We start from the raw sequence: 12,997 nt of genomic DNA on the forward strand, positions 1-12,997 counted from the left end.
TTCCAAAATAAATTTTGTCATTGCTTATACTGGCATCTGTGCCCGATGTGAAGAACGGGCACTTGTCCTACTAAGCTTTTTGGCACTAACTGTCCTTATCAGCATTAGTTAAACCAGCCTGGGACAAGGCAGGCTGATATGCTGAAAATAGCTGCCAGAGTCAAGAGATAGACTACATTAAGTTCTCATCAACCCGGGATGGTTACAGCAAAGGATTTGGGAAGGCAAAGTTACAGAGCTCTGAGTATTTGATCATAAAGCTCAGAGTGCAGCTCTCATGTTCAGTCCCAGCCAGCAGAGCCCAGAGCAGTCTCCTGAGAGCAGCTTTCCAACCTCCCTACTGGGACAGGTAGGTCCAGTGAGGGATCACTGCCCCCGTCCTCAGCTTCCTCAGGGAGTGCTGCACCCTGTGACCGGGGTTTGCCTTTTCTTTAACAACCTTGGGCTGTTTCCAACTAAGCTTTCATGCACTTACAGCCTTTTTATAATGATAACTAAACACAATCAATTACTGGGGGAAATAAGGAGTAAAGGAAAAATTACTCAACAATAGCTGGGGCTTAATTGTCTTTAATTCAACTTAATGTTTTTGAGAGCCAGTCTTGTTTCTAGTTCAAATAACAGCTTTCCCATTTAGCACCTCAGTCAAGTGACAGTTGTACTCAGGGTAAAATTCACACCTTGCTGTACTCCTCTTTTTGGAGAGACAATTTTTAGCAAAGATGTTTTAAGAGGGCAGCAATTTACACCTTTGTCTCTATGTAATATTAAAGCTTAAAAAATAATTTGCCTTGAACAATTTTCTCTCAGTGGTTACTTGGATGTTTGCATCATTTTGAAACAGAGAAAGGAGAAAGAAGGAAGAGCTACCAATGGTGGTTAAACCCAGGCTTAAAGTTTTATATTTTTGTTGTGAAAAGGAAGCAAAATCCATGTAATATAAAATATATTTGCTTTATTTGAAGTCCAGAAGATGAGTACATAATGTGATTCATCTTTATAGAAATATGAGTGTTATCATTTCTTAGTTATATATTTGTATTCAAATTTATTTTTGTTCAAATTTTCATTGTCCATGCAGATGGCAGTAAAAGTGCAATGTCTGTTGGCTGGATCATTAATGCAATAGACAATACAGACCTGTACTCTTGCAAATTATTTTTGCTGAGCTTATATTCATCACAGTGATGACTGAAGAACACTTTCCTTAAAAGGACAAAAAAATGGATTTGCAGAAGTGATGAGGAAAAGCACCATTAGCAGCTGAGCTGAAGATTTTCAGCTTGAACCCATTACTCTTTATCCTATCATTATATTTCCTGATGAAAAGTCCCTCTCCATCTTCCTTGTAGTCCCCTTCAGATACTGGAAGGAACTCTTTGGAGAGTACAACTGAAGGGGAAGTTAATCACAGGTATGCCAGAGGCAATGGGCTTTCATACTTAATCCTACTCAGTTTTAATAGCGCAGAACTAGTAGCTGATGGTGGCTTGGACTGCATTATGAACTTCCAGGTTATTTTATTTGTGCAAGGCATTCCTAAAGGGTACTTTAGCACTCACCAGTCTCTTTGGTGTCTGTACCTACCACTTAAGACTTCTGTGACATTTCCTGAACTGCTACTCAGCTGCCACTGTCCTGATAGGCAGCCAAGTTTCTCCTGGTTGGCACTGCTGACATTGCCTGGTCACTAACAAGCTACTCAAAGCCCTTTCCTGGGCAGAACCCCCGAGGCAAGGTTCTCTGTAATCTGTGGAAACTACCCCTTCTTAGGAAGCATGAGGCCTGAAGCATGTGTGTGAAGAGAGCTCAAGAACAGGCAGGAGCGTGCCATTTCAGGTCTGTCAGCTCTTCTATGGAGTCAGTAGCTGAGATGCCTTCACTCCTTGTCTCACACTTCACCTCTCACTCTTGACCAATGTGAGACACTCTGTGCTCAGCTGGCTGCTTTTTGACATGTTTCTTGCGTGGGTGTCTGGCACTCCCATTCCTGGGAAAGCCTAGATGGATAGCTCAGGGCTGTAAAATCTGCTCGTCCCAGGAGCTTAGGTGTTTTAGGGTAACTACAGCAGTTCTTACAGCCAAAAGTAGCTCAGAGTTTACTGCTGTTTTTTCCAACAAAATAGTTAAATAACACGGAGGATCTGTGTGTTGGGACCCACAATTACAGAAATTCTGACAGTACTTCTACTGAATACCTGTTGTCGCTACACATGAGGTTGCTGCAGAATGATAATTTTCTCCAATTTGATTGAAGCTCTGTGCTCCTCAGTCTTCTAAAGTATCAGCTTCTACTGTCACGAGTAACAGATATTTTCTTAAAAATGAAAAAAATATCAGAACCTGTTTGCAGCTGATAGACTGGGAGCAAGACTTGCAGAAATCACAAAAATTACCCAAATAAAAATACTCTTAATTTCATTTGTTTCTATAAGATTTTTTTGTTTGTTTTAATTCAGCCTAAGTATTTGGGGGTATGTGAAGAAGGATTTTACTCATAAGTTTTTGGTTGGCTGTACTACATAATTTTCCTAGCCCATTCTGAGGTGGATGCCACTTCCTCTCCCATTTCCTGTACCCTGGGTACTGGTCGTGTACCCTCGGAACAGGTCCCCTTTACTGCTGCACTGACAAGTGTGACAGAAACCACCCTTTGCCCTTCATTGCCTCCTTCATGGCAACCACACCCGCTGGGTACGGCAGAGACCTTGGCACGGGGAACCCACACATTTCTTTCAGGGTGATGTTTCTGGTTATCCAGGTTGGATGTTCTGAAGGAACCTTCCCCCATGGAGGTAAAAGTAAAGGTGGAACAACTTTCAGTGGAGAACTTCACCAACTTCTGGAAGGGAGTGTATGATGTGGCCGCTTGAGACAGCAGTGGGTGTTGCTCGCTGACGCAAAGAGAAGCCCTCCTCTCTCATACATGCAGTTGTCCTCTGTGAAGATTTTCTTTCCCTGTCCAGTGCATTTAAGCTGCTGTTTGAAGTGTCCTTTTGTAAGGGTGAGTTCTAGTTTGTGTTTCAGGTCCACTTGGATGCATTTTTAGTTGCTGGATCTTTTAGCATCACATAATTGTGAAAATCTCACTTGGTTTTTGGTTGTTTTTTTGGTGGGTTTTTTTTTTTTTTTGGTTTTTTTTTTTTTTTTGTTGTTGGCTTGTTGGTTTTTGTGGTTTGTTTCAGTTTTTTAGGTAGGGTTATGTAATTTCCTTTCCTACAGTATAGGAACAGGTTGGGTTGGTTTCAATAGTGCTTTGTAATTACATTAGCCCAGGAAAAAAATGCTGACAGTGTACGGAATACATATTTTTATGGCTAACGACCTTTGTGAAGTCTTGCGTAACTGTTTACCATAAAAACTGTTTAGAATGGCTCTCCAGGGAGCCTGTGGAAAGTGTTTGCCCAGGGGAAGTAGCACCTAGCTGGAAGTCTAGCACTGCTAACCTAATGGCAAACTAGAACAATATCACTGCTTCTTGTGTGTGGCAAGTATTGCAGAATTCTGGTGTATCTGGGGACATTCTGTGAGTAGTCCTCTACCAAAAAAGAAAAATGCTTTTCAAATTATATACTTCAGGTTTTTTTCTGAAAGTGTTTTTCCTCTTTTTTTCCATGCTTTCAGCTTATTGCCTCTTGTTAAGTCAGATTTCAGTGATGAATGTCATCCTGAATTATATTTTAATGTTTCATCAATTAGTGAAATGCTCCAGAAGGATGAGCAAAATGTATTCAGGAGTTCAAAGCTAAATGGCCTGACATGGAGAGGAGACTGGAGAGCCAGGATAGCCAGAGTCTTAGTTTTGCTGTTAGTTGAAATCTCTGGACAATTTGCTTCATCTCTCTGTTCTCAATTTGTTTCATCTGAATAATTGTATGATTAAATATTTGCCTGTCTGAAAAGGACAGTATGAAAAACTAAAATCAATAGCTTATAACTGTCAAAACACTTTATTTAACCCTCATCATACAGGAAACATTGAAGTACAAGAAAAGTTATAGGAGCTTGTAAGGTCCATTTCGTAGGACAATTTAATGCATTTTATGACCTCTCCCTGGAAGTTCAAAGACCTGTTTACAGTACAGGCTAGCATAGGCTGATGCTGTGTCTGCAGGGACATGAAAAGCTGCAGTCCTGGCCCTGTGCTTTCACTGATCCCTGCTACTCTTTTGTTCTTGGGCAGTGTTCGCTGCCTTGCAGCCACTGGGGAGATGGGATTGGGTAAATCCCACAATTTAGCAAGAGAAAAAGAACCATCAGGATGGATGAGGGTTGGGACCTTCCCCTCTCAGGCACACGAGCACACTTATTTATATATGATCAGTTTTGATGATGTCTCTTGGTATTTCACTTTAGCAATACTTCACCCAAGCACAGGCTGCAGGAGAAGTCCTGGCACCTCTGGAATGAAGGGCCAAGATCCCACAGGGCTCAGAGAGATCAGAGGGTACCTTTGCAAGGTTTGGTTTCCTGTCATCCCCCAGGCAGCAACCTGTAGTGGCTCAGGAAACTGTGACGCAACCCCAAAAAAAGGTCAGGCAGGCAGCGTGGTTGTGATTATTATATCAGGTAAAGTGAACGTCATCATTCCCCTGTGCTGGGCACTGGTGAGGCCACACCTCAAATCCTGTGTTCAGTTTTGGGTCTCTCGTCACAGGAAGGACATTGAGGTGCTGGAACATGTCCAGGGAAGGCAGCTGGGGTACAACTGTGATGAGGAGCAGCTGAGACAGCTGGGGGTGTAGCCTGGAGAAAAGGAGGCCCAGGAGAGACCCTGTCACTCTCTACAACTCTCTCACAGGAGGGTGCACCAGGTGGGGATCAGCTTCTTCTCCCAGGTAAAACAAGAGACAGGACAAGTCTCAAGTTGCACCAGGGAAGGTTTAGATTGGACATTAGGAAAAATTTCTTCACAGAGCACCAGAATGGGCTGCCCAGGGAAGTGGTGAAGTCACCACCCCTGAAAGTATTCAAAAGATGTGAATAAAAAGAAAAGAAAAAGAAAGTATTCTGATGTGGTTATGACCCTTGAGGACACTTGACTGTTTAGTGTTGGTGGTACTAGGCTGGATCTTAGAGGTCTTTTCCAGCCTTAACAGCTCTATTATTTTAGCTGAACCGTTTATTAAAAGACTGTCAGAATGATGAATACTATTGTCTGTTTGTGCTACACTGCAGTCTAAAAGGTTCCAGTTATGAGTCATGGCTCTGTTTCATCCAGTACATATGCATAACAAAATATTGATCTATGCCCTAAGTAACATCTACCCTATTCTCCAAAGCACGTGTTTCCTTTTAGCGCTCTAAAAGGTGTGCAATTAATCGGTCATCATGAACCCAACTAGAAAAAAGCAAACTATTAGAGATAAAGTGTCTTAGTGGAGATACAGCATTTTCATTTTACCACTAACTAACATTACTCCTGTGATAATTGACCTGGCAGTGCAACCTCATAGCAGGTCAAACACAATTCATTTTTAGTATGACTTTATTACGTAACAGGCCCTTCTTAAGGGTGTAGCCACCTGGTGTGTTTTTTGTCTGTCATTTAAGATGGTACTATTCTGAATGCCTTTCTTTTCTCTCTGTTGGAGGTTACTACCCCAATAGCAGGAAAAAAAGGAAAACAGGAAGTGTACCCACAGCTCAGCTTCTCTAGTTTACACCTTGAAATCTGCAATATCAAAGTGCGCTTATCTTATCAGCTTCAGGGTGAACAGAAATGACCAAAAAAGGGAAGGAAGGAGATCAGCCCTTCTTTTTATTCCTGCTTTTTCTGTGTGTTGTAACTTTTGGTGGCTGAGGGTTGGGGTAGGGGTATCTTAGTGGGGTGAGCAGGGCAGGGATGCTCTATAAACTATCCCTTTTTTTTTGTGAGCAAATTTTTATAATTTGCTTTAGCTGGCCTGAAGTATTTTATTTATATTATCCTTTAGCAGCACAGACAAATCAGTACTAAACCAAAGCATTTTAAGTCTTGACCAGATATATAGAGACCCCACTTCTCCCTGCAAATAGAGAATACCATTTTTTGGGAAAAAAACAGCCAACAAAACCAACCAAAGGTATGGCACAGATTTGTCATTTAGATAATGCATACAAAGAATTAAACAAAGTAAGTAAGGGAAAGTACTAAGTGCCTCTAAGGTGGGTATGAAGCAGATAGAAGGAGATTATTATAATACAAATAATAACACATAACTGCGTACTTACTAGCAAACTGACATGTTTTTTGGGAGAGACAGCCTTAGCAAGGATGTAGAATAAATTAACTTAGTGGCCTTACCTTTTTTTTTCGGGAGGGGGTAGTTGTAGGTATCCTTTCATGCTACTTTGATAACCAAATAATGTTCTTTGACAATCAAAGGAGAAAGCAAAAAGGTGTTATGTGCAATAAAAGATGAAATCAAATGCCATCTGAAAAGGCAGAGACCAAGAAGGTGAATAAATTGAAAGGATGTAAGAAAATATAGTCTTGACCTATGCAGAACCAAAACAAGTAGTATTTATGACATGTTGGGAAAAAGAAGTAATGGAAAGACACAAGAGGAAATGTGCTGTGTTCATATTGATGAAGCCGGAAGTAAGATGTGTTAATAGATGGAATTAGAGAACAAGACTGTATCTGCTGAACCTAGGGAAAAAAAGATGGCAGCAGCTCATCCACAAGATTTTCCTGTAACATAGGAAGCAAACACTTCACAATTTAAAACCTTACCGTGAAGCTCCACAACAATTGTTGAAAATAAAATAAATAAATAAAATAATAAAATGAATCTAATAAAATCAGTTGCCTTTCTCTCTGGGTGTAAATCTCTCAGAGCAGTTTAGAAATGGTTAATGTATCTTCAGTCAGTCAAAACAACCCTGGTGTTTTGATGGACTTATGTTTTGCATTGTGGATTTAAAGTGAAGACTACAAAATCTTCCCCTCACCAATTCATATTCTGATATTTCTGCCCCTGTCATGTTTTACTGTCTCTTTGCTCTCATACAGATGGGAACTGGGGGGCCTGTTTTGAATATTACAGTATTTATGTACATCCCAAGCACAGCAGTTTCTCTCACCAACCTTCAGTTCCTCCTCTGACACTGCAGTCTGTCACTGCCACAGAGAGTGGTGTTACCTTTAGGAAAAAGAAAGATTTTTTTCTCAGGATCTAGTTCAAGACTCATCCCAGAAATACTTCAAACCTGCCTGCACTGGCAGAAACATAACCCTCTTTTGTTTTTTTTTTTTTTTTTTTCTCAAATTGTTTCTTCAAGATCACAGATGAAATACACATATATTAAAAAAAAAAAAAAAAAAAAAAAAAAAAAGCAAAACCAAAGAAAAATTCTCACATGCTATTCTTTCTTGCCAGACAGGGAAAAGGTTGGCCCAGATGCTGACTCTTGTGTTTCCACTGCTTGTCTCTTATATTTGCTATCTCTTGTATTTGTTAATGGTCATAAAACTATCGAATAATTAATGCTGGAGCATAAAACTATCAAATACTTCAACGCTGAGCAGAACACAGCTTATAAACATCAAAGACTGCTCTGGCTGGAAACAGACTAAGAGATTATGACACTTGTTTTATGTGCTTTAGAAGTGCACTATGACCCTGTGAAACTTCCTGGATGGAGAAAGGTGCCCGTGTGGCTGCTGTGCCACCAGCTGAGAGCAGCCCTGGGAGAGGACAGCCTGAAGAACCAGAGCAAAGCTCATCCTGGGATTTCCAACATCCCCAGGGATGGCTTTCTCACCCATTCTCCCTCTCTGGCCTCTGTAACTGCAGGCGTAGAATTCAGGAGGGTATTTTAGAAGAGGCAGACTGCTGTCTGGAGGTGGTTCTCTTTGGGTGTGACAGGGGAAGGTGCAGTTCAGCAATGCTGAGCAAACACTCAGCACTCTGTACCTACCAAATCTCCCTCTTCTTTAGCTCAGGTCTTCTCGGGGAATTCTGTTCCCACACAACCTCTCAAGAACCTGCTGGCACCACCATGGGGACAGTGCTGGACTCTGTGAGCAACAATCAGCTGGAGGGAAGGGGGCAGGTGGGACGAGGAGGTTCCTCGGGCTCGGCTGGGGAATGTCCCGTGTCCTTCCATTGCACTGGGGAGGAATACACTGGGTTGGGCGTTGGGGGGAACTAGGGAGAGCAGGGGAGGCAACACAGCCTGGGAGATGGGTTTGTCCCCTTAAACAGTGTCAGTGACATGTTGTAGTAGATGTGGAGGTCAGGTAGCCAGTTAGAATCCCTTGGATTTGGAAATGCTGACGGCAGGCAGCACAAATGAGGGCTATATTAATAGGAGCAAATAAAGCCAGACAAATAAGGTTTGACACTTCCCTGCATCCTCTGCTCAGCCCACTCGGTGCATTTCCTCGTTGAGAGAGCTTATTGTTAGGGATACACGGGGAACAATCACAGCACAAAATGCTCCAGGTAAAATACAGTGATAAAGGCAAACTGTTCGACAATTTGAGTGCGTTTTAAGCACTAATAAATTCGTAAGCACTGGTGAAGACATAATCTTTTAACAAAGTGAGGCAAGTAAACAAATACAAGAGCTAGGTTTGTAGTTACCCTCCGGGAAGAAATAAGAAACAGCCGAATGAATAAAATAACCCTTTGAGTTAAAGAGCCTACAGGGACCATTTAAATTCAAGCCAACACAGATGCCAGCTTCAGTTTTAAAAGACCAGGAGGGATGCTTAGAAATGCAAACTTTTTTTTTTTTTAATATACATTATAATATTCAGAATAATTCATTTTAAAAGTTCCTTTTCTGAAGGTCTTAAGGTTCTTAATTGTCTCTAAAACAAGTGAGGCTGTTTAAGGAAAATCAAGAGGCAGAAGCAGAGAAAAAGAAGACAATAAAAATGCAACCTTTAAAAATATAAAAGAAGCCCATCCTTCCAAGAAAAAACCCAAAACAAACCAACAAACAGCTAACACAAATGTTATATCGCATGCAAAACAAAGAGATTCTCTGATATATGAATCAAAATGTGGTTCTAGTTATTTTATAAATGTAACTTTCAAAACAGAAGGATACCCTAATGTTTTGGGTTTTTTTGTTGTTATTATCACTACTGACATGGGCAGAGGGATTTTTTTTTTTTAATTAAAAATGTTTCTGGGTTTTTTACATTAAGAATTGGCTGTCTACAAAAAATGCTCCTTCAGATTTTCAAATGTATGTCAGGAGTTCACAGCAAATACTGTTTTAAAGTCCTTTTTCTTCTAAGAATTAGTCAACACTTTTGTCACTTTATAGTGACGCCCTAATTACACTATCTTGTGCCCATGTAACTGCATTCTGACAAAAAGCTACAGTGATGCAAATGCTCCTCCTCCCCCTCGAGTGCATTCAAAAAAGACAATTATAGGCAAGACTAAAGGCAGGGAAAAAGCAGCATTTATATAAGCATTTATATATATATCTATATATATATAAAATAAAAGATATATGTAAAAATGCAGGCTTTAGCTATATGCTATGAAAGATTCATAAAAAAAATAAATACATATAAAAATCTAGAGTGTTTTTATGATTCTCAAATTATTCAAACAGCGTTTCCAGCATGAGTTACTTCTGTCATGAACTACATCAAAAAGTGAAAGGTGAAAGTTACAGCTCTCTTCCAGAGTAACGTTTTTTTATATATACTGGAAAAAAAAAAAAAAAAAAAGGGGGGGGGGGTTGTGATTTTTCAGAGACGTAGAGAAGGACTTTATTCAGCTAAAACCAGAAGTCAGAAAGTAGAATCAAACCTGAAGTAAATCAAAAGTAAAAAAAAAAAAAAAAAAAAATGTATGACACCAATAGTTAAAGAAAATTAATATAATGGGTGGAAAGGTGGAATCAAGCATTAAAAAAAAAAAAAAAAACAGAAAACCAAAAAAAGCTGAAGTGATTTCATTTTTTTTTCCCTTTTGTTTCTCTTCTTTTCTGAATGGGATTAGCCTTTCTAAGTATTCCATTTATTTTACCAGGCAAAATCAAACACAAAGAGAGTACAGGGCAGTCAGGAATGTAACACTTTCACACTGAAATCTGATACCACCAAGCTGGATGAAGGCTCCGTAAAGCACTTTTTGGTCAAAGGAGGGCTGATTAGCAAAATGAACTCTGAATCACATTTCATTGTGCAGCGTTCAGGAAAAAAAAAAAAAAAAAAAAAAGAAAGAAAACCCACCACAAGGGCTAGTAGCTAACAGCTTGGTGGAGAAGAAGAACAGAATGAAGATAAAATATCCATGTTGACCATGGGAATTAATTAAGCAAGTTTCCACATTTTTCCACTATGGTGATTTTTTTTTTTTTTTTTTTTGTTTGTTTGGGTTTTTTTTGGGTTTTTTTTCCCACATACGCAAAACCTCATTGCGAGCTCAGTGTGCTGCACGGGGCTCAATATACAGAGAGAGAGCCGGCCAGACAAAAATCTTCCACAGCCTACCAAAGCACTCTCATCCTCTAGGAAAACAAATGGAACAGCCTGAAACCAAAGGACTGGAGGCAAATCCTTTCCCCCCCTCCCCGTTTCCCCCGCCCCTGCACACCCAGACACAGCCTCGGGCTGGCAATTCAGCCATTGAAAAGGTGCAATCCATGGAATAACAATGCCGCGATTTGCCTCTGGTGCTGATAATGAGATGTGAGCCTTTCTGGGAATTCTGCTTTCCGATCGGGGTAAACAATGGTATTCCCACCTCAGCGATTAATTAAGGAGCTAGCTGATCTAAAACAAAGCGACCGTCTCTGCTGTGTTTTTAGAAGTCTACAGGGGCTAAAAATAATCTGCTAAAAACGCAGGGAGTGGTTCCCGCACCGCGTGTCACGGTAAATCGGACCAGAATAAGGACACTGGGGGTAACCCAGCACCTCATTACCATCCGTCAGCTCTTGTCCCTCCTCCCGACACCGAGGAAAAGGAGGTCAGCGGCGTGACTGGGGGGTCAAAGATGCAGCCTTGGTCTGCGACCAAGGGAAACACGCGAGCGCCTGCCGCGCATTAATTTCCATCTATTAACGGGGATCACCGTGCCTTCAGACTGCCACTCGAGGTTTGTCTCTAGGATCACACCCTTGAGCCCCTCGCCGTCATTGGCGGCAGCTACATTGGCTTTCCCACTCAGGTACCCGTTCCCGCGATCCAGCTAAAATAAGCATCACCAGAAGAGGGGCTGCTCCTATCAGCCTCTTCCACGCAGCTGGGCTGTTCGCAACAACAGGAACTCCAGGCATTTGCTCTTTACAGCATCATTAGCACTAGATAACAGGAGCAGAGCCAGGGTTGGGTTGTTTTTTTGTCTTTTCCTGCCCCTCCTTTTTTTTTTTTTTTTTTTTTTTTCTCTCTCTCTCCCCATTCTTTCTGGCGGTACTGCCCAGAACATCAGGAGAAGAGCGAATCAAAACGTGAAAAAGTAAAGAGAGGTCGGCGATCAAAATGTACAGGAAGAAAACAAAAGAAGAGAGTGACAGAGGACTAGGTGCCATAAAGAATTAAAATTGTAAAAAAATTTGCACTTCATTCCTACTGGATGGAGTGTTTGTCTAGAAAGATTTAGTATATTGCCTACACGCACCTCTGTCTCCCAGTGGAAAACTGCTGCACTGAAACATAGTCCTGTCTCAAAAAATAATTATGAAGTAGTCCTATTACTTAGATTCATATTTCTCAGTGCAATAAACCGATTTAATCCATTTAGGTTATGTATGATCACGTAAGTGGGTGTATGCCTTGATTTCATTTGCCTGCTTCATCATACGGTGCCGCTTATTTGCTGTCTTAGTCTGGGTGGAGTCCTGTGAGAACTGGTTTTTTCACAAACTTTTGCTGCTTGTGAAATGTGTGTAACTCATCATACATACACATTTACTTTCTAAATATACCTATGCCTTTAGTTATTCATCCTAACCAGGCAAGAGCTTCCTTGATTTGTCAGACTGGTAATGTGATCTTTATGTCTAATGGCTATTTCTCATGTTTACAAACTTTCCCAGACAACCTTTGTGAGTCAGAACCGGGTATGAAACACAGCCAAGTGCAGTTCTGCTGAGCTACTGGTGCTCGCCCTGCCAGCCAAAGGTTCTGATCGGAACAAAGAAAACACAAAGCAGATCAAGAGGAATGTGGACTTTTATTGGGTGGTGGGGTTATCTATTAAAAGAATGCTCCAGCAGTTTTGCATAAATACATCTTATTAAGCGTAGAATTTTACAAACTTGTTTGCTTCTCACGAAACAGTCTTTTCATGTTGGTAAAAAAATGCTGGAGGAGAGATAGCTGCTGGTGGTGTTTCGCAGCTCCTTGTTTGTTGTGGTTTATCGGGTCACTAGATCAACAAGGAACCTTTCTGTCTATTGTCAAAGTGACTTCAATTACAAAAGGACTTGCTATGAGGAAATGAGCGCTAATGTTTGGGCAGAGATTGTTGAAACGACCAACTAAACTCATCTTCGCTCAAAGCCGCCTGTTTTTTATTAGTTTCAGGAGCTGGCTAATTCCCACTCAGCAGAAGGATAAGAATGCAGCTTATATTAGGAAAATGTACAAAATTAGCGACTGACATGACAGTATATCTTCTGTATGGTGTCAGAAAAGTGGGATTAAGGTACTTCAGGTGCAAAGAAAAGGAATGTGTCTCACTAAGTTGACAGTACAACTTGTTTTGTTTTTTCAATATATTCATCAGTGGGTAGGAAAGGGATGGAGCACCTCTCCTGTGAGGAAAGGCTGAGAGAATTGGGACTGTTTAGCCTGGAAAAGAGAAGGCCTTGGGGTGACCTAATTGTGGCTTTCCAGTCCCTGAAGGGAGCTCACAGGAAAGATGGAGAGAGACTATTTACAAGGGCCTGGAGTGACAGGGCAAGGGGCTATGGCTTCAAACTGACAGAGAGTAGGTTTAGATTAGAGAGTAGAAAGAAATTCTTTACTGTGTGAGGGTGATGGGCTCTGAATAGAAGATGTCTTACTTGGAAAAACTGTTCCATGAAACTTTGA

Source organism: Vidua macroura, chromosome 2, assembly GCF_024509145.1.
Source record: "Vidua macroura isolate BioBank_ID:100142 chromosome 2, ASM2450914v1, whole genome shotgun sequence".
NCBI classification, from domain to species: Eukaryota; Metazoa; Chordata; class Aves; order Passeriformes; family Viduidae; genus Vidua; species Vidua macroura.